General features: G+C 42.5%; 1 long non-coding RNA gene and 1 pseudogene across 1 annotated transcript; one reads left to right on the top strand and one right to left on the bottom strand.

Annotated features, from left to right (window-relative positions):
- Window positions 1–4,662: 4,662 nt before the first annotated feature.
- LOC696691 (ferritin heavy chain-like) lies at window positions 4,663–5,352 on the top strand (annotated as a pseudogene).
- A 185-nt stretch (window positions 5,353–5,537) lies between these two features.
- Window positions 5,538–11,497, bottom strand: LOC144338609 (uncharacterized). The gene is made up of 3 exons (XR_013412856.1): window positions 11,377–11,497; window positions 7,780–9,486; window positions 5,538–5,632 (listed from the first exon to the last, which is right to left on the bottom strand). It is a non-coding gene; the product is annotated as an uncharacterized LOC144338609 (long non-coding RNA).
- Window positions 11,498–22,512: the final 11,015 nt, after the last annotated feature.

Raw genomic sequence — 22,512 nt, 5'->3', positions numbered from 1 at the left:
CCGGGAGGCGGAGCTTGCAGTGAGCCGAGATCGCGCCATTGCACTCCAGCCTGGGCGACTAAGCGAGACTCTGTCTCAAAAAAAAAAAAAAAAAAAAAAAAAAGAAATTTTCATAATTAAGAAACAATTCATGTTCCCAAAATGTAATTTAGGTAAAACAGAGAAGATCATGGTATACAAACATAATTTCAACACACAAGTATTGCAAAAAACATTGCTTGTAGTTATTTTACATTTGTTACTGAGTTTAATATGAAATTTAAAATTCAGTAAGTCTTTTTTGTACTAACAGCCAAAATAAACTGATAACTAATTTTAGTTTATTCTTCCTCACACTAACAGTTTTCAAAAGAAGTGAGTTTATCTTATACTCTACTTAAAATAGATTCCCATGGCTTCCCTCATAACTTTTTCCAATATTTAAATATCATCTTTGTTGAATGACTTAATCTTAAGGAAATATTTACACTCCTGATAAGATAATACATCAACACAAAAATACATAAATATTTTATTGCACACAAAAACAGCTACCAGAGAGAGTTGAAGAAACTAGGAAAATATGTAGATTTGTTTTACATAAAGAAAACATGTCTTTCCAATTCTTTGAATTGTTAGCTGATGATATAAAAAATGATTCAAATTTATTTTCCAAGGTTAATTTTATTCATAACACTACTTCTTGCAGTTTAGACTCCAGAAACAGAGGAGAAGCAATGATTCCTAGCCCACTTAGAAAGAAGATGTAACTTTACAAGCTTTTATTTTTCTAAAACAACCAATCTAACATGAGGTTGATGGCCACTTAATCCTTACCATGTTCTACAAAGCTACAAGTTTTGAAGCACATGGACTCAATCATAAAATAACTATCAGGAGAGCATTTAGGATCAGTGGTGATTCTCATTGCTCTGTGTGCTAGTTTCTGGATGAAATGAAGCTGATTCTGTTGTTGAACATTAAATGCAGAATGTGGACCCTGAAAATTGTCATTCATGTCACCCCACTTTGCACCAACAGACTCTAAAATTCAGTGGGGAGACTTATGGATTGCATTTGAGAATTGCTGGTCTACATAAGCCAAAGAGGTGTCTAACTGTTAAGAGATGGAGGAAGGAAGACCATCTTCATGAGAAGTCACATAATTACAGTCAAGTTGGAAATAATCAGACACAGATCCCACCAGCTATTCAGAAAACTGACCAAGCAACAAGAGCTTTGGAGAAGGAGTATGGTGCTAAATAAAATGTATTTTAATCCTACCAGGAAAGGCAATCCAAGCATCAGCTGTACTCCTAAGATGAAATTTTGATTATCCCCATTGCACAAGGATGGAAGACCAACACTTTATGAAGAAATGCCCCCTAAAATGCAGACACACAGACACACAGTATTTAAATTAATCACAATCCTAAAGTAGGGGTCAGCACATCAGGGGAGAGATAAAAAGCCTAAATGCCTCATTTCATCCACAAAGAGGGGCTTGGCAGTCTCCTGAGGAAAAGCTTTGTTCTATCTCATACTATAGCCTCACATTTTTAAAAACAATTTACTTCAGTTCATTTCCCAGTAGAAATTGAATAAGGAGTGTTTGTTCTCTGAAGTTGCGTAGGAGAAACTTGACCTTGCCAGAGGAAAGGACTGTCCCAGGAACACTTGACGAGAGAGGGCGGTAGTTTGTGCTGCTGTGAATCACAGCAGGTACTTACTGGTTTTCTTTACATGTCTTTGTTCTCACTAAAGCAGAGAGAGGCCATGAGAAATTATATGACCCAGCAACCTAATTATACAGCATTTCATTGAAAACTTGACTGTGGTCCCACACTTCTAGTTGAACATCAGCCCTGACATTGAATTCTGTTTCTGTATCATCTTGGGCAAGGGCTTTATATTTAGGATCGCAGATTCCTCATGGGTACAATAACAAAAACAATTCCTACCTCACAAAATTGTGAGGATTCCCAAGAATGTAGGAAATCATCTAGTCTGGTATGGACTCATTAAATCATCTACTTCTCTGGTGACAGAGCTGAGACTGGCTTCCTTGCCACCTTTTTAAACAGTGCTCACTGTGGCCATGCTCCTGAACCCTGGGCCTCACACATAGCATTGAGGCAACACGCTGCCCCAAGGCATTTCATGTTTGTAGTTGGGAGTTGACGCCACTTCCATTCCCACAGATACCTCCAACAATTCGTTCATCTGCTTTCCTAGCACACTTTCGTTGCTTCTTCCTCACTATACTCCCTTCCAAAGGAGAAGAATGTCTTTAGCGCCGGCGTGGTGTGCAGTGTGGGAGACACAGACAGACGTGGGAACCTCCTAACTCTGCAGACCTCAAGGCTCAGTAGGGAAAATTGAATGGTACTATCTGTAGTACCACCTGCTTAGTCTCCCACCACCAGTCCTGGAACTAGCATTCCCCTTTTCTGGGGAACTGCTCCACCCAAACACAGATTCCAGGTATGTGGTTCCAGGAGTGCTTTATATCATTACATGTCCCACCTTCCTCACCACAGCTGACTGGTTCTGGGATCAGATAGTTGTGATCTCTGCCCCTGTGCTTTGTGTTCCTGGCTTAAGGTTAGGTACCCAAGGACCAGCCTGATTTTATTCCAGGACATCGAGACCGAAGGAAAACCTTTTTCCTTGATCCTCAAGAGTCCATGAGGGATTTTTCTTTTTTATTTTCCTTTTGGAGACAGAGTCTCTCACTCCTGTCACCCAGGCTGGAATGCAGTGGTGGGATCACGGCTCACTGCAGACTCGACTTCCTGGGCTCAGGCCATTCTCCCACCTCAGTTTCCTGAGTAGCTGGGACTATAGGTGTGTGCCACCATGCCTATTGTTTTCCTGGTAGAGAGTAGGTTTTGCCTTGTTGCCCAGGCTGGACTTGAACTCCTGGGCTCCAGCAATCTGCCTGCCTCAGTCTCCCAAGGTGCTGAGATTACAGTGGTAAGCTGCCATGCCTGGTCAATGAGGGACTTTAAATTTCACTCTCCAGAAGGCAAAAAAGAAAAAAAAAAAAGTGCACTAAGGAAAAGGAAGAAAGTGTGATGACCCAGAGCTATCTAAACCTCTCCTTTTCCTCATCTGCCTTCCCACCAAGAGGTTGTGTTCCAGAATGCACTACATTGCCATAAGCCTACAGGGCCCTGTGGGGTATAGTCTGTGGTTATCCAGCACTTTCTTTGACTGGATAATTTGATTAGTCAGGAGAGGCTAGCTCCTGTAACAAATGTTCCAAATTTCTTTAGCTTTTAAAGTAAATTTTTATTTTTCTGTTTTTATCAAGGTTCAGTGCAGGTTGGTGGTGACAGTGATGAGGGGATATACTCCATATGTTATCCATAGTTCCAGCCTCCTTCTCCAAATTGGATATGTCATACTGTAGGGTCTGTTCCTCTTCTTCACTCAAGACATGGATTGCACAGGGTGTGTCCTAAAAACTAGGCCTTATTTAGTCATACATCAGTTATTTTCATATTCCAAGAGCCAGAAATCAGTACCTGACCCCATCAAATTACAAGGGTAGCTTAAAAAATATGGTTACTTTGTGGACCAAGATGAAAACAAATAAGCTTTGATGAAGTCATTCTGCCACAGTGAGTTTCTCTAATTGGAAGATTTGAAAAGTACTAGCAAGTTCATTTTGCTACAGACCTAAGCTTGTTCTTCAGTGAGCTGAAGAACTAATTGGTTTTAAATTCAGCAGGGAAGACATGGGGATTAGTTATTGAGTACCTAAAACCGTGAACACAGAGGACTTTTCGAAGTAAATTTTAAAAACGGAGTCTTTGGTGTTTAAGCTTTGGTCCTCAAAACATATCTGAAATCACATTCGCTATAATGTGGAGCCATCTCTCCTGCAGAGAGAATTGAGCTTCAGGGTGCAGCAGACATGGATGAGCATTTAAAGGGAAGCTGACATCTACCTAGAAGACAGATCCACTAAAGTCTTCCAATGCCAGAGAAATGCCATGCTTTGGGCATTTGGAATAGTTCCTACTCTGCCTGGGAGCTCTGTACCTTTACCTCCAAAGGAGATGACCACTCCCTAATTGACACACTCCACCCTCCTGTCCGTGGGAGAATCCTATTGGTCATCCAGACTCACAACTGTGCATTAGATCCAAGCTCATCACCGAGGGTAACCCAGTCCTTGATTCCAATCATGAACGTACAAACGTTTTCCAGATATTTAAGGAAAGTGAGGAAGATGCACAAATAGAACTAATTCTGGAGGAGGGAAAAAAAGGATATAATACAGGAAACAGAAGAAAACGTTACCAGAAAATACTCTCAGAGTTTAAGAAAGACAAGAGGCTTATAAAATGAGAACAAGCTGTCATAGAGGGGAACAATCGGGGACAGGCGAAAGTCCTTGGTAACTAGAAAAGTTACTACAGAATTGACATAGCGCAGAGGACTGGCAGTGCTCAGTTCCCCGGGCTGCCCACAGAACTCAGCGTGCTCCCCCTCGACACCACCACCATTCTGAAGGCCCCCGCCTCTCTGTGCACCAGTCCCCGCCCACCCGATGGCGCGCGCCACTCCCCCGATAAGGGTCCTCCCCGCCCACTTCTGGTCCCTTCCCCGACCCTGCCACAACCACCACCGCCTGGCCCGGAGGACCCCACCCTCCGCCAGCCACCACTGCAGATGGTGGTGCTCCGAGGCACCAGCCACCGCCGCCGCCACCGCCACTGCCGATGCCGATGCCCATGCCCATGCCGCTGCCCGCTCCGGGACCCTCGCGACCACACCGCTATACCCCGCCTGCTCCCCGCGCCCGCTCTGCCTGCCCTGGGCCCGCTGTCACAGGTGCATCAGAACTACCGCCCCAGCTGCGAGGTCGCCGTCAACATCAACGTCAACCTGGAGCTCTACGTCTCCTATGTGTACCTATCCATGGCCTTCTACTTCGACCGGGACGACGTGGCCCTGGAGAGCTTCAGCCGCTATTTCCTGCGCCAGTGGCACGAGAAGAGGGAGCACGCCTAGGAGCTGATGAGGCTGCAGAACCTGCGCGGTGGCCGCATCTGCCTTAGCGACATCAGGAAGCCAGAGCGCCAAGGTTGGGAGAGCGGGCTCAAGGCCGGGGAGTGTGCCTTCGACCTGGAGAAGAAAGTCAACAAGAGTCTCCTGGAGCTGCACCAGCTGGCCAAGCAGAACGGCGACCCCCAGCTCCGCGACTTCCTGGAGAACCACTTCCTGAACCAGCAGGCCAAGACCATCAAAGAGCTGGGTGGCTACCTGAGCAACCTGCGCAAGATGGGGGCCCCGGCAGCAGGCCTGGCAGAGTACCTCTTTGACAAGCTCAGCCTGGGCCGCAGCGAGAAAGACACTTGAGCCCAGAGGGGCCCCGCAGCCACGGGGTGTCTTCCCCAGGTACGGCCACCAGGCGGGGCGTCCATGTTGCCCTTTCAGAACGTTCTCTTCAGTTTTCTCCTCTCAGTTTTACCGTTGTTGGCAATAAAGTTATGTATTCTCAAAGCAATAAAGGTGTCCAGCTGACGCGTGTCTGCAGTACTCTCACCTTTTAGGAATCGGCACATCCCCATGCAGGTTTAAAGTAGGTATCCAGCAGTCTCTCCACTCAGCTCTGCCCCATCTGCATGCAGCTCAGGATCTGCGGGGGTGGAGGGAAAAGTATTCTATGGGTCCCTGGAAAACACATTAGTCTTCCCCTTATAAACTCTGAGGGCATGTGGGATAGGGTGAGGTGAGTTGGGATGGGATGGGGTGAGATGGGTGGGGTGGATGGGGTCGGGTGGGGTGTGCAGTATTGGGCCATGGTATCTGTGGGTGCGTATGCATGGTAAGGTGTAAAGCATGGTGTGGAATTCATCCTAGTGGTTGCCTCTGGAGAAGAAGGGTAGGAAATATGATTGGGCAGGGATTAAAATAATATAGTCTTTAACTTGACATGAAAAGTTTTCTTGAATATCTAAAATATGCGTCGCCGGGTGCGGTGGCTCACGCCTGTAATCGCAGCACTTTGGGAGGCTGAGACGGTCGGATCACCTGAGGTCGGGAGTTCGAGACCAGCCTGACTAACATGGAGAAACCCTGTCTCTACTAAAAATACAAAATTAGCCGGGCGTGGTGGTACATGTCTGTAATCCCAGCTACATGGGAGGCTGAGGCAGGAGAATCATGTGAGCCTGGAAGGCAGAAGTTGGGGTGAGCTGAGATCCTGCCATTGCACTCCAGCCTGGGCAACAAGATCAAAACTCCATCTCAAAAAACAAACAAAATATGCAAGTGCTAAGGATTTTTGCTTCTGGGGAGCAAGATGGGGGCTCTGGTGGACAGTATGGTAGAGTACCACTTTGGCAAGCTCACCCTGAGTGACACGGATAATGGGACTGAGCTTTAGGCTGCCTTCCCCACAGATAGCGGTTTATTTCCTGCATATTGCCCTTACGAATCCTCCATTCATGATTTTTCCTTCAATTGTACCATTTCTTCCATTAAAGCTGGTTAAAAAAAAAAAGCTCAAAAGAAGGACTGAATAACATAAGGTCAAAGCTGAAGGTCAAATTTGTGATGCTGAATATAAAGTAGAATAAATGGCCCCAAAATGTCAAGGCAGTGACTGTCTGCTTTGAAGAATGTAGAGGGGTGGCAGAGACTTGAAGGTGCAGACCAGGTAGAGCCAGTGTAGCTGATTCAGGTAGGAGACTAATGCAGCTTGAGCTGTGATGGTGGCTGAGGAAATGAAGAGAGGTCGACAAGTTCTAGATGGATTTTCCACAAGAGGAGACAAACTTTGCTCATGGACAGGAGGTGAAGAATGGGAGAGGGGGAATATAATGTAGGTTCTGAAGTTTGGACCTGAAGACCTGAATTGATGATGGTGTTATTATCCCCCTGGGGATGGTTGCAGGGGTCCCCCTGGGAGGAGGAGTGGGGAGTGCATGCCATGTAAAATCAGATTTTTATTAGATGTCCCAGTGGAAATGTGAATCAAGGAGCTGCAAAAATGTCACGATTGGAAGTAGACATATGGGGGACATTTTATAGATGGTATTGAAGTCATGTGATTGGATGAGCTCACCAGAAAGAGAGTATAAGGGAAAGTATGAAAAATGCAGTCCCAAGTGCCGGGCAGCTAACATTTAGAGGATGGTTGAGGTGTTTGAACACCCATAGAGTTGCTGGTCCCACCTTGACCTTTGTCTGCCCCAAGTTCATTAGCTTACTCCCAATGTCTGCCCCAAGCTTAACTGAAAATCCTCCTGTTTCTGAGAAGCTCCAAGTGGCCTCTGGATTGGCCTTTCAAGATGGAGAGAAAAGTTTGCCTTTTATGTTTTCTTCATGGCTCTGGATAGAAAGATATTATTTCCTAGTGTAAAGAAGATTCCATATGGAAATGATACACCTGTTTCTCTATGGTTTTTTTTTTTCTTGTTCCCCTTTAAAAACTCTTCTCCTCTCTCAGTCCACTCTCTATTTGACCAAAGGAAATCTCCATCCATGTAAACCCTAATGTTGCCCATGTCTGTGGAAAAATACTTAAAACATCTATCTTCTGTGCCACAAGAGAAGGTTACGAAGAAACAAGAAACAAAAAAATCTGGTTTCTTCTGTGGGTTACAAAGGTAAAAGTCAAAAATTTACAGAATCTATGCTTTAGTCAAAGATACACTGGTAGCTTGCATCATTTTAAAGCTAGCAGATTGTTTTGAGCATTTTAGTCAGTTTTTCATGCTGCTGATAAAGACATACCAAAGTCTGAGCAGTTTACGAAAGAAAGAGGTTTATTGGACTTACCGTTCCATGTGGCTGGGGAAGCCTCACAATCATGGTGGAAGGTGAAAGTCATGTCTCACATGGCGGCAGACAAGAGAAGAGAATGAGAGCCAAGGGGTTTCCCCTTATCGAACCATCAGATCTCGTGAGACTTATTCACTACCAGCAGGACAGTATGGGAGAAAGTGCCCCCATGATTCCATTATCTCCCAATGGGTCCCTCCCACAAAACATGGGAATTATGAGAGTCCAATTCAAGATGAGATTTGGGTGGGGACACAGTCAAACCATATAAGCATTTATTAAGATATGAACAAGTTTAGCTGTGCAATAATTATCTTCCACATTTCCACATGTCTGCACTTTAACACTTTTCTTAAAAATTAGGATTCTGGCACTTTGAGTCCAGTTTCCAGAAAATGCTATCGCCTTTTTATGCAACTTATTGAAACTTGATCTTTTCGTTGCATCTCTTTCGCTGTCTACTGTAAGGACTTCTGAATTCTCTGACTTCGTCTCAGCTGTTACCTATTGAAATACATATGTCCCTTGACTGTTCTCCTATGGATATGAGAAAGAACAGAGCAAGCGTCGATTTTTGAGTGTTTAAAACTTTAAGTTGACTGAGGGGACTTCTTAATTTCCTGTTTTGGAGAGAAAATTTGGTGTAGTGTTTTCTTAACCTCATATTGCTGAGGTTCAAATCCCATCTTAGCCACTCATTTTGGGTAAACTTGGGCAAGTTTTTTATCTCTTCTGTGCCTCAGTTTCTCCATATGTAATATAGGGATAATAAAAGCATCAACCCCATTGGGTTGTTGAGATTAATGAGTTAATATATGTAAATCACTTAAAGCAATGCCTGGCACAGTGTATGTTCACTATGTGGTACCCATGATTTATCACCATCATCACCATTATCATCCTCTACTCTTTTTTTAACTTTTATTTATGTTCAAGAGAACAAGTGCAGATTTTTTATATAGGTAAACTGCTGTCATGGGGTGGCTGTTGTACAGATTATTTCATGACCCAGATACTAAACCTTGTACCCAATAGTTATTTTTCTGCTCGACTCCCTCCTCCAACCCTCCACTCCCAGGTAGGCCCCAGTGTCTGTTGTTCCCTTCTTTGAGTTCATGTATTCTCATCATGTAGCTCCCACTTATAAGTAAGAACATGTGGTATTTGATTTTCTGTCCCTGCATTAGTTTGATAAAGAGAATGGGCTGGAAGCCATCATCCTCTTCCCTTATGTTTGTGGTCTTTATGCTTTGGGAAAATACTTCACTTCTACACTTTGCGACTGGGGGTCTCTCTTGCATGTCTAGTAACCAAGTGGCCCTGCGTACTGAGAAGGAAAAACCCTTAGAAGCTGGTTTGGTTGTCAGGTGTCTCCAGGACTCAGGAGGGTACATGGCGGTTTTCGCTCCCTGCCCCTACTCCACACATACCTCAGACCCAAGACAGGAGGAAGGTTGTGCTGTGACAAATTTCCGAGCTATTCCCCGCCCCCACCCATTCTATCTCAAACAGCTTTCCCTTGAATTCACTCCTAGAACACTGCTTGTTCTTCCCAAACCCAGGTTGCCTGAGTCTCCTGTTTCCATCCTGACCTTCCTCCCACTCTTCAGATATGGACAAGAGCAACAGGATGAAGTGCTCACCCTGATCCCCACCTTCGCCTGGATGTTTGGAGCTGAAAAGGAGAGGAATGGCTGGGTGGACCTTGGGGGAAGAATGAGAAAAAAGAACACATTAGGGCCACTGATAACATAACTAAAATAGACATATCATCATGAGCTTTGGCATAGAGGCTCTCAAGCTTTGCTGCACATTCAAATCACCTGCAGAGCTTTTGAAAATCTCAATATCCAGGTGGCATCCCAGACCAAATACATAAGCCTCTGGGGCAGGGCATGGGCATGCCAGGCACTGAAAACCAGCACTAGCATCTGGCTGCTCAAAGTGTGGTCTGTGGACCAGCAGTATCAATCTAAACTGAGAACTTGCTAGCAATGCAAAATTTCAAGCCACACCCCAGAGCTACAGAATGAGCATCTACATTTTAAGAAGACTCTGGTTGATCAATTTGCACACTGGAATTTGAGAAGCACTCTTTAGCGCCTTGGTTGGCAAATATGGCTGCACCTTGAAATCACCTAGAGAAGCTGAAAATAATACTAATGCCTGGACTTAATCAATGTGCTCAGCTACACCCTCATGTAAGTACTAGACCAAATACAACAAAAACTTACTGTAACTTCAACAATTATTGACTCAACAATCAGTGATCTCTGTCTCTCTCTCACGCTAGCTTTCATCTATTCTCTTGTTTATCACAAACTGGTTTGTTGTATAGCATGGGCTGGCAAACTGCAGCCAGCAATCCTAATCTGGCCCCCATTTTTTTGGTAAATAAAGTTGAATTAGAACACAGCCACCCCATTCAATTACCTATTGTTTGTGGCTACTTTTTCACTCCAGCAGGAGAGTTTGTAGTTGAGACAGAGGTCCTTTGCAGTAGCTGCAAAGCCTAAAACATTTACTATCTCATTCTTTATAGAAAGTCTTTGCCAATCCATGTTTATGGTAACTTGCGGCAACCCTGAATTCACCTAAAGCTACCAAATATTATAAACTTTTCACCTTTCTTTGTGCATCTATTTGTCTTTTTATTTTTCCTTTTATTTTTTCTCTCTCTCCATTAATATTTTAGAATGATTTGGATATTTGTAATATTTTAGACACATCGCGAACACTCACACTTACTAGAATTTCAATCGTTACTTTTCAGACTAGTATCTTTGTATATTTCAGCAAGTTAACCTCTTGCCTTTGTGTCTTCAGTTTAACCTGTCTCTCGCTGTGCCTTTTTTAAGTTGAGGGCCATCAGTCATCCTGCTTCTGGAAGCATCAGAGTGGAACAATGCCTGACTAGCCTTTTTGACGGATTCTTCATAATCACATATTCATCACAGAAGCTGTTTAAAGTGTGCTCGTTTTTAAGTTATCACAGTCTATTTCCATCATTTTTCTGTCTGTGAGGCATTTACATTTTATTGATATGCAAAGCTACTTCCTGGCATGAGGAGAAATAGACTTCTTCCATTTTATATCTATTTCAACTTTTGTGTTTTATAATGTTGGTTTTGGTTTATAATTTATTGTAATGATATATTAACTGTACCACATGCACCAAGGATATTTATTTATTTTTTTCCCTTGGGATACTTCTCTGTGCATGATTGTTTTCCTCCCAAATGTTTAATTATTCTATGAAGTATATTGAAAATCATAAGTTCCAATTTGAAATATGTATTCAGAACTATAAATCAAGAAATAGACTGAAGGTAAAAAGTTTTAGGAAGGGAGCATTCATGCAGTTGTTTCTTTTCAGCCAAATAGCCATTTTTTCAACAATTTATATTGGGTTCTGTGATGTGTTCCACACGTTATGCTTGACGCTAAGAAAACAAGGTGACTAAGACACAGGTTCTGGTCACAGTCGGACAGACATACAAATAGATGCCTCCAATATACTTCAGTATGATCTACAAAATAAATAAACACAAAGTGCTATGCGACTCCAGGAGAGAAACGGGATCTAATTCTCACCTGAGGAGTCAGGAAACACCTACTGTGGAGGTGACATTGACTCTTGAAGGATGAGTTGGAGTTCCACAGCTGGAGAAGAGAGAAGAGAGTACTTTAGTTACGCTTCTTTACTGCATAAGAGCCAATAGAGAGGGAACAGTTACAAACACAGGGTTGTAAGGGAATCTAGTTGATGAGGTGATATATTTACTAGACACAGAAGGGGGGATACATTGTTTTATATTTTAAGGAACTCCATAAAACTCTCCTCTGAAAGGTCATCACTGACTTACTAGTTAACATCATCACTGGTCTCTTTTCAGCCCTTGCCCTGCTTGATCACTCTGGAGCCATTTAATTGTGTTGGCTAGTCCTTCTTTCCTTGGTTTTCCTGTCCTCTCTTGGTTTGCCGAATATTTATCTACAGAGAACTACATAGATTTAATAACCCTCTTGGATTCTGCTTTTGTACTCTTCAACTCTTGCTCTGTGTTCATTTCCCCTTGAGCCTAGCCTAGCCACCCCCAGTGGTCACTTCTCTCTCCTCTCTCTCTCTCTGTGTTTTGTGTGTGTGTGTTCCAGATGGTTCATCTTGACCATGACACTTGAAAGGCCACCTATGAAGCATCTCCCTCTCGGTGTACCCAGAACACTCATACTCAACAAATCCCATGATTAATTCATTTTCTTTTTCTCAAATGCCCACTAGATTTGCCACACTTTCCCCTACACTCACAAGTAACACATTTTATAGTCACCCTAGATGTATGGTTCTTACTCAGCCTGAATATATGTAGTATCTCTCCTCTCCATATGCTCTTCTCCCCCTCAATGGGCCTTATCTTTTTCAGGCTATGATGATCTGTGATCTAACAATTTTCCTAATCTCTGTACTATTCAAAGCTCCCTAACCATGAAATTTGACCCTGGCTAGTCAAAGCAGAAAAGGATTTTTAAAAGAAGGATATACAATAACAAACTTGGAAGGCCATAGGACCAGGCTTAGAAAATGGGAAGCATCATGCAAAATGGAGCCTTGTCTGCCATCTGTCTTGTCCTATTGTCTCAAACAGGAATGGTATTCCAATGTTGAGCTGCCCAAAGTAATAAACATATAATCTAATTTTTCTAACCCTCTCTTAATAGATGATATTGGTGCTCTTCCCAGATCCACTTGACCAGCAGAACACCCAAATGCTCAGCTGCTTGTGAGTACTTCAGCTGATGGCTTATGCCTGTGACCTTCTCAGAAGGAATACCCTTGGCTAACTGGCACAGCCAATGGCCCTGTGACACAGAGGTACAAAAGCCTGGACCTGTCCCTTTCTCTCTGCTGTGAGATTTATGCTCCAGAATCTGTCTTATGGGAAGCCAAGGGTAGACATTGACCAAGATCACTTATTTGCTTGGCTCCTTCCCTTGCCCTATCTTGCAGTATGTGTTTCCTCCAGAGTGCATGCCTTTAATAAATCCCTGCCTCAAGCTCTGCTTCCAAGGAACCCAACCTAAGACCCACCCTCAAACAGAGTTGATCACCTTCTCCTTTGTCTTACCTCCATTTATACTACATTTCTTGTTAATGGCACTTGCCACTCTGTATGGCAATTGTTTCTTCATATGCCTGGATCTTTTAATAGGCTATGGAACACTGGAGTGCAGGAAATGTGTGAATTTTTTCTCTCATTAAGCCCTGGTATATATATAAACAGGAAATTAAAAATGATAAGTTGAACTTACTTGAAAATAAAAGTCAGATCACAGTGGATTAAAGAATGAGTAGAAGTGAGGTAGTGGAGCTAGTAATTATAGTGAAAGGTTATTCTTTCCAATGTCCATATGTTCCTTGGAATATTATTATTGGCCTATCTATTTTATCCACCAACTAGATTGTGGATAATTGAACAAAAATATATTTTTAGCAATTAGTCTCTACTCAGAAGGATTTTTTACAAGACACAAAGTTCATGCAATCTGGTTAATTTTCCAAACGAGTCAGATATATTCTTTCTTTCTTTGTTAGCTTTGTTATTACTTACTCGGGAAGGGGTCACTTTTGATATTTGTGACTTAGAAATTTCTTCTGTATTTTAAGTTGAGAGTCTCACTGGGCTGCCACTTGGTGAGATGACATTGGTCCAAGTTCTGACCCTCATGTTTATAAATCCACAGGTTTGATTTTCTCAGTGAACCCAAAGTTGAACAGCTTCTCCGTGAGTGATCAGCAGCCTTTTTCTATGAAGTGTAAATATTTTACAATCTACAGGTCATATTGTCTTTGTCACAACTATTTAACTCTGCTGTTGTGGTGTGAAAGTAACCGCAGACTATATGTAGATGTGGCTGTCTTCCAATAAAACTTTATTTACAAAATTTAAAGGCCAGCCAGACTTAGCCTACAGGCTATAGTTTGCCATTCCCTGTTCTAGAATATTGACTCACACCAACAATATTTCCAAGTTATTAATCAGCCACAAATAGGACTCATACAAGCGGGAGAGATTATTACTGCATGTTTGATCAGAAACTGGCCACTAGAGAAGCTAAACTTCAAATCAGAAGTTTCCTTAGTAAGCAAGAGGTGAGGCAAATGTAATGTTGTAGTTTGTGTTCTTACAGAAGTGACTCTGCTACGGTTTGGGTATTTGTCCCCTCCAAATCTCATGTTGAAATGTTATATGCAATGTTAGAGGTTGGTCCTGGTGGAAGTGTTTGGGTCATGGAGGTGGATCCCTCATGAATGGCTTGGTGCCCTCCCCATGGTAATGAGTGAGTTCTTGCTCTATTAGTTCATGGGAGAGGTGGTTGTTTAAGGGACCCTCTTACCTTCTTTTTTCTCTCGTTCCTTTTCTCACCATGTGATACACCTACTCCCCCTTTGCCTTCTGCCAAAAAGTAGAAGCTTCCTGAGGCCTCACCAGAAACCACGAAGTTGCTGGTCTCATGTCTGTACAGTCTGCAGAGTGTTGAGCCAAATAAACCTCTTTGCTTTATAAATTACCCCATCTCAGGTAGTCCTGTATAGTAACGCAAAATGAAGACTTTGAGACAATGGTTTAAATGTAATTTATTTGGCAGATAATCTCAGCAACTATCAGTAAGGAAATAGAAAAAAAAAACAAAACAAAACAGGGAATGGAAAGAAGCCAATAAAATTTGCATTATTAAGCAAGATCACTGAAGTCAAGGAGAACATAATCTCCCTGGGAGAACGTGCCTCTGATTTATACCAGTCATGGCACAAGGGAGCTGGGATATTTATCCAGTAACTCGATCCATCATTGGTTGGGGGTTGCTTCTGTTCTTCATTGGTTGAAAGTCACTTCTAGATCATTAAATTGCCTGGCCCTTGCTGATCATAAACAGTAAGATACGGAACGAAGTAGACGTGTATGGCAGCCACTTAGGTGTGCCACTCGGAGAACCTCTCTGGAAAGAACTTACCACTCAGTTGCAAGGAGTGCGGCTAGTTGACAGCCTCCAACTTTTGAAAGCCACATTCTTCTCGGAAAGCCTAGCCAATGAGGAAACACAGAAGGAATGCTAAGACCTGCCCGCTTCTGCCAATATGAGACTCAATTAACAGGAATTGTTTGCTTTTTTTTTTTTTTTTTTTTTTGAGGCGGAGTCTCGCTCTGTCACCCAGGCTGGAGTGCAGTGGCGCGATCTCAGCTCACTGCAAGCTCCTCCTCTCGGGTTCACGCCATTCTCCTGCCTCAGCCTCCCTAGTAGCTGGGACTACAGGTGCCCGCCACCACACCTGGCTAATTTTTTGTATTTTTAGTAGAGACGGGGTTTCACCGTGTTAGCCAGGATGGTCTCGATCTCCTGACCTCGTGATCTGCCTGCCTCAGCCTCCCAAAGTGCTGGGATTACAGGCGTGAGCCACCACACCCGGCCAGGAATTGTTTACTTTGGAGCTGTCCTATGTGTTGACTGAGACTTTGTCAAATCTGCATTGAGATCCCAGGCTTGCCCTGCCCAATCTTACTTTCTCCCCCTCGCTCCATCTTGCTTTCTCGCCTCTTTCCTTTCATAGGTGTCATAGCCACAGCATGGTCTGAGACTTTCCCTGCCCAGTTTTGCTTCCTCCCCCTTTCTTTTTTTTTTTTTTTTTTGAGACGGAGTCTGGCTCTGTCGCCCAGGCTGGAGTGCAGTAGACGGATCTCAGCTCACTGCAAGCTCCGCCTCCCGGGTTCACGCCATTCTCCTGCCTCCGCCTCCCGAGTTGCTGGGACTACAGGCGCCCGCCACCTCGCCAGGCTAGTTTTTTGTATTTTTTTAGTAGAGACGGGGTTTCACCGTGTTAGCCAGGATGGTCTCGATCTCCCGACCTCGTGATCCGCCCGTCTCGGCCTCCCAAAGTGCTGGGATTACAGGCTTGAGCCACCACGCCCGGCTCCCCCTTTCATCTTTCACAAGATTTACCTCCAAATATACAGTTTGCACTACTAACTCTGTCGCAGAGTCTGCTTCCAAAAAGACCCAAATAATACAGTGTGGCTCTACAGCTCTCCTTCTCTTTGTCTGTCTCTCTGTCTCTCTCTTATAATTTGTACAGAAGATTCAAACACTCTTACAATCTCCATGTGCTGAATTTCTTAGGGAATGATTTTCCGCTACAAGTGGGAGGCTGGATTCTTGGGTAGATTGTTAGGGGGCACAGTTTTGGGGGTCCATGATGACTATAAATCTAGTCTCATTCTGCAATTCAATCTTAGTTCAACAAAGGTGATATTTTCATCTCTGTTTTATTCCTGTGTTTTATGTCTCAATTAGTTTGTGACTCTGGAGGGAAATAAAAAGGGCTGCTTTATTTATCCTTTCAACCCCAGCATGAATAGAGGTTGAATATTTTAAAGTTCTTATGTGTAATTTAGAAGACTTGAATGATTTTCCAAGGGCCACATAGGGTATTCGTTCTGCTCTATTCCCATGAACTCATTTAAAAAATTCATCCAAAGCATGATCTTAAAAAGTAACAAAAATTGAGCAGAGTGACAGACAGAATTCAATTAATAAAGACACTGTTGCAATAATTACTTCTGCCTATGGACTTATTGCTTCCTTGAAGATGTAAGGATAGACTGTATGGACCGTGAGCATGAGGCTTTCCTAGAATTTTAGTGTGTGTATGTATGCTCAGTGTGTGTGTGTTGGGGGGAGGTTGTTTGGTCCTATACAGGTTGTTCGGAAAGAGGCACTAGCAGACCGGTTTTAGGGTACCAGTCCTTTCACAATTCTTGTCTTTAGGAACCGCTATGCATACAGTCTTTGCTGAAGTGTGGGCCTAGGGCACTCCAACCTTCCCTACCAGCTGCCTGGCCCAGCTTGCCTCAGGTGCCTTCTCTGTGGTGTCACTCATTGTTGCTACCCCATCTGTAACCTCTCAGCTTATCCAGGAGATCATGTGCAACTTCCGTGGACAGTTACTTGTTCCTATACTACCCAAGGCTTCTTACCTTAAGTACCTGTCTTTCTGTGACTTAGGACATTCTCTGGCTATGAGAGCATGCTACACTCACTTGGGGGGCAAGCCAGGAAGGGCCAGGAAATTTAATGACCTAGAAGTGACTTTCAACCAATGAAGAACAGAATTTGGTGGGTACCTCTCCAATTTCCTTCCTCCTCTTGGAGGGATAATTCTACGGCACGATCTCTCATGATTAGCAGCATGAGAGATAGCAAAGTCTCTCAGCAGGTCCCTAGTGCATTGAGCTCCCTAGTAATAACTCACTCATGAATGTGCCTTTTATTGAATGTCTTCCCCTTTCTCTTTTTTCCCCTCTATGCTTCCTGGTATTACTCCTTGCTATGCACTGAATGTTTGTATCCCCTCAAAATTTATATGTTGAAATGCTAATCTTCAGTATGATGGTATTTGGAGATGAGGCCTTTGGAAGGTAATCAGGTCACTAGGGCGGAGCCCTCATTATGTGATTAGTGCACTGAGAAGACACGAGAGAGGTTGTTTTCCTCTTTCTGCGCTCTCCACCATATGAGGATACTGCAAAAAGACTACCATTATCAGACCAAAAAGAGAGCTCTTACCAGCACCCAACCATGCTGGTATCCTGATTTCAGACTGCTGGCTTTCAAAACAGTGAAAAAAATATTATTTTTGTTTCAGCTACCCAGTCTATGGTAATCTGTTATAGCAGCCCAAACTAAGACATCCCCCAAATAAACTGCTTGTATCCAAACCCTTCTCCTAGGATCATCTTTTGGGAGAACTTAAGCTAAGATACTACCCCTGGCGTTACCAGGTTTTCTTGGGAAATTAAAAGCGAGAGTGAGGGTGAGAAAACAGAAAGGAGCAGACATGTGGAGTTTAGCAGAGTCGCAGAAACTATGGAGATTTGGGGTAAAGAACAAAGAACTCCTATGGTGACTTTCTCCAAAAAGGCTTTGAGAAAACAACCCCTCTCTATTACCAACTCCCAAGGCACAGTGTCATATCCATGAGCAACCCCGCTTCTAGTTTATGTGTGATTCAGTTTCTTCCAAGCTAAACCTGCTTGACTTGACCAGAAGGCCAAATAAATTCAACCTTGCTCCAAACATGTCTCTTCAGGTCAGGTTATTCTCATTTGTAATGAAGAAACTGAGGCAGCTAGCAGATTGATCATTCATAACACTCTTCTTTTTAACTATAACATTTTAAAATGTGGGAAAAACGCTAGTCCCAATAGCAATCCATGATTAAATAACTATGAAGTTTGGAAGTTGGGCCTGTAAACATTTCTACAGAGAGCTACTTCATTCATTTTGTTTTATTTGATTCATGTTAGTTTCTAATCAGCCCCCAAAGAGGGTGGAGTATCCTATTTGAAGGCCCATAGTTTTATGACTTCACTTTCTCAGACAACCCAGTGATTTGTGATCAAGAATGAATATTTGTGCCAAGTAAAAAATGTTTAACATTATCCCAGCTTAGTAAGAGGAAAGGCAGGGGATTGGGGTGGTTAGGAGGTAGAATCTCCATTACAGCGAGATGGCTCCCCTGAGGAAAACAACTGCAACTGTGTTTTTCAAGGTCTATTCTTGATTTTTTTTTTTTTTTTTTTTTTTTGAGAAAGGGTCTGGCTGTGTGACTCAGGCTGCAGTGTAGTGGGGCAATCTCAACTCACTACAACCTTTGCCCTGCTGTACTCAAGCGATCCTACCACCTCAGCCTCCTGAGTAGCTGGGACCACAGGCACGTACCAGCACATCTGGCTAATTTTTTGTAATTTTAGTAGAGATAGGGTCTCGCCATGTTGCCTGGGCTGGCCTCGAACTCCTGAGCTCAAGCCATCCACCTGCCTCAGCCTCTCAAAGTGTTGGGATTATAAGCATGAGCCACCGTGCCCGGCTCAAGCTCTGTTCTATTCAGCCAATTACCTTAGCACAGGACAGGGCAAGGAAATGGAGCAAGGGAAGGGGTCCCTGTTACTATGTTTAGTGCCTTGGGAAATATATTCCTTGGGGCTATTATGATTGCCTATTACATAAGTAAGCTCAATTAAAGCCAGGCTTATCAATCAAACATGTCTGCAACCAATCAATAAAGGACTCAGAATATGCAGACCATAGTGTCATCCAACTCATGTGTTTTTAGATTTTGAGATAATATTTTTTGAATTCCTGTGGAGGAAGGAATACCTACATAGCATTGGCTCCTAAGAAAGTGACTCAGCAGGCCCCATCAAAGACTGCCATTGAATCAGGCTGTAGGGTTTGGCAGGAGAAGGAGGGCTGTAGAACAGTACAAGCTGAGGGCTGAATCACACTGGCTGGAACTGCAAAGAACCCTGTCTAACCCTAGCTAATTTCGGCGTTCCCTCTAGTTTAGCTCACAAATGGATTTTAGGTACTTCCTGCCATGTAGACTTTCTTGCTTCTCATGCTGTGCTGAAAATAACCTGCTAAGAAACCTGGAAGACCCCCCACCTCGGCCTTAACCAAATACCAAAGCTGTTATTACCAATAGTGGACAAACCAACATCATGTGCCTCTTGTTGTGATGCTTTAACAGGGACACAGAGCCATTTAAGTCATATTTCTGCCAGAAGAGTACCTAAACCAACTGTAATCAGGAGAAAACATCAGACACACCCAAACTGAGAGATATTTTACAAAACAGCAGGCCTGTGTTCTTCAGGAATGTCCATGTTGTAAAACTCAGAGAAAGACTGAGAACGAGTCCATATTAAAGGAGCCTAGAGAGACGTGACAACTAAGTGCAACACATGAACATGGATTAGATTTAGGAGGAAAAGGAGTAGAATGACCAGAAAAACATTGTTGCAACAGCTGTGAAAACTGAATACGGACTGTATGTTATATAATAAAGAGCATGGTATCAATGTTAAGTTTCTGGAATTGCATATGTGTACTATGGTTTTGTAAGAGAATTTTCATTCTTTTGTTTACTTTTCTTTTAATGTTTTTTAGAGACAGGATCTTGCTCTGTCACCCAGGCTGCCTTACATTGGCTTGGTCATAGGTCACTGTAACCTTCATCTCCTAAGCTCAAGAGATCCTGTTGCCTTGGCCTCCCAAAATGCTGGGATTACAAGTGTGAGCCATGGTGCCTGGCCCAGAATTCTCTTGTTCTTGGGAAATATATGAAGTTATCTGCATCTGTCTGTGTCTTCATTCAGGTATTTCAGTGTGTGTTTGTGTGTCTGTGACACACATTTGTAAAATGTTAAAAATTGATCTATCTAAACGTAGAAAGTTATGTGTTTTATACTTTATAATAACACTTTGACAGAGAAACAAGGACATCATAAAACTGTACCCAGCTGGTGTAAGTGGTGAAGCTATCTATCCAAATACATGGAATATTGTCTAAAGTTTGTAAGAACCAAATTTATAAATAATATATGTTAAAATTATCCAATCTACAAATGAAGTGTAAGAAATTTAGGTATTTATCTTAACTGTTTTCAAACTAATTCATAAACTAAAATTCTTAGACAAACTACAGAAAGTCATGTGTATTGTATATGCAACTATTTTGTAAGTTTTATATTGTTTTTAAATAAAAATTAAAAAACACCAAATTATTATTATTATTTTATGAAAAGCCAATTACATAGAGAAAACTTTTCTGCAAGATCCTGCTCCCATAGTAAAGTAGAAAGAGAATGGGCCTGGGGCACCTGAGGACTGGTTACTCCTAGCTCCACCATTAAGTAACTGAGCATTATGGGAGAAAGTCACTAAATTACCCGAGACCCAACTTTCTGTAAAATCGAGTCCTCACATTGCAGGACTTCTCTTCCCACATCTTCACTCTAGGAACACCAAATCATAAACTCCTTTTCAAGTGTATTTATTCTTTATCGATTACATTAAATATAGCACCCTTCTTCCTGAGAGCAAAGCCACAAACCACCAACAATGACCAATTTCAAAATAAATGTCTGCAAATGCAATTAAGTGCATTTTAGAACAGACTTGTACTAACAGGAAGTATAATTAACTCAGAGGCATTCTTATAGAGTAATCCCAGGTTTGTAATATAGGTTCATTTCATCCATAAAGTCAAGAGAATACAATTGAGTCGTACAGAACATCAGCATATCTGACACATTTTAATAAGGGAGATGCAGATTATATCCCAAATAAATAAAGAAATGGCAAAGATAGTAATGAATAGTTTCAGTAACAAATTATGACATGATCTGCTGGCAATATTAGTCTGACTCCTGCTGATGCAATAAGTCTCACAACTAGCTGCAACAGTAATGAATCTGAGCAGAAATTGACTGTGAACTGTGCTTGGCTTAAACTTGGACTAACCATCCTGCCGACCTAAGAGAAATCCATGCAGTAAATTGCTTCAAGAGACACAGGATACAGAAAGTTCTGCTTCAAAAGGGTAAAGCACCATTTTCATTTTGAGACCTACTTTCAGGCACTAAATTAAATTTTAGATGACCTCAGCTTTTGTCCTGTCTCTAAAAGATCCAACTCAGATATTTGTCATGCTTCCAGTTTCCAGAACCTAGTATTGGTAGTTTTTCTCAGATGAATTCCAAGGCTCGTTCAGCTTGGTTAGGGAATTATAGTTATTATCATGAAAAATACTAGGTCACATGAGTTCAATTTTTTTCTTTTTTCTTTTGCAAATAAGAGTAACATGTGAATGTTTTAGTCAGGTCATTTTGTATTCAGCAACTGACTCTGGCTTTTATTACTTGGCCACGACATTGGTAGAGGTCAACTGCAAAGCAATGAGCAGGCAGGCTACAGTAACTTATGTCAGGCATGTGACAGCTGCATAGTGTTACAGCATTGGCTTTTTCTTCAACACTGATATACTGAGCTACTGCCCACCTCCAAATCTGTCATCTTGGAAAAGTGAGTTTATTTATCCCTAATATGTTCTTTCTTTTTTTTTCCGAGAATGAGTCTCACCCTGTCACCCAGGCTGGAGTGCAGTGGTGCCATCTCGGCTCACTGCAACCTCTGCCACCCAGGTTCAAGCGATCTTCTCCTCTCAGCCTCCCAAGTAGCTGGGTTTACAGGCACATGCCACCAAGCCCAGCTAACTTTTTTTGTATTTTTAGTAGAGATGGGATTTCACCATATTGGCCAGGCAGATCTTGAACTCTTGACCTCAAGTGATCTGCCTGCCTTGACCTCTCAAAATGCTGGGATTACAGGCAAGAGCCATCGTGCAAAGCCTATCCCTAATATGTTCTATATGTACAATGGGAATATGATTTTATTTCTTGAAAATCAGTGACTGAACAAAGAGAACAAAAGAACAAAGAGAAGATAGAACAAAGAGTTTCTACTCCAAAAGGAATTGTTCATCTGGAAATGTATTATCTTCTCTTTACTTTTTCCCAAAGCTCCTCTGAAATAAGAGGAAAGTGGAGTTTTAAAGACAGAAACCTAAAAGGATAAGTACAATGGGAGATAAGACAACAGCAACACAATTTGGAAACTGAAAAGCAGTAAATGACCCAGAAAACCTAAGAAATCTAATTTCTAAACTGGCACGGAGGAAAGCTGAGACCCAATCTGATCCACCCAGCAGCACCCTGAAAAGCTTAGGACTGGTAGTAATAGTGAACCCTGAAAATTGGGGTGAGGATAGGACTAAAAGCAGAAGGATTGGGCAAACTTTTGTGTACAAAGCATTTGGAATCCAGTACACCT

This window comes from Macaca mulatta, chromosome X, assembly GCF_049350105.2.
Source record: "Macaca mulatta isolate MMU2019108-1 chromosome X, T2T-MMU8v2.0, whole genome shotgun sequence".
In the NCBI taxonomy this organism is placed as follows: Eukaryota; Metazoa; Chordata; class Mammalia; order Primates; family Cercopithecidae; genus Macaca; species Macaca mulatta.
Note: the sequence above shows the minus strand (reverse complement) of the source record. Positions and strands in the feature narration are given on the sequence as shown.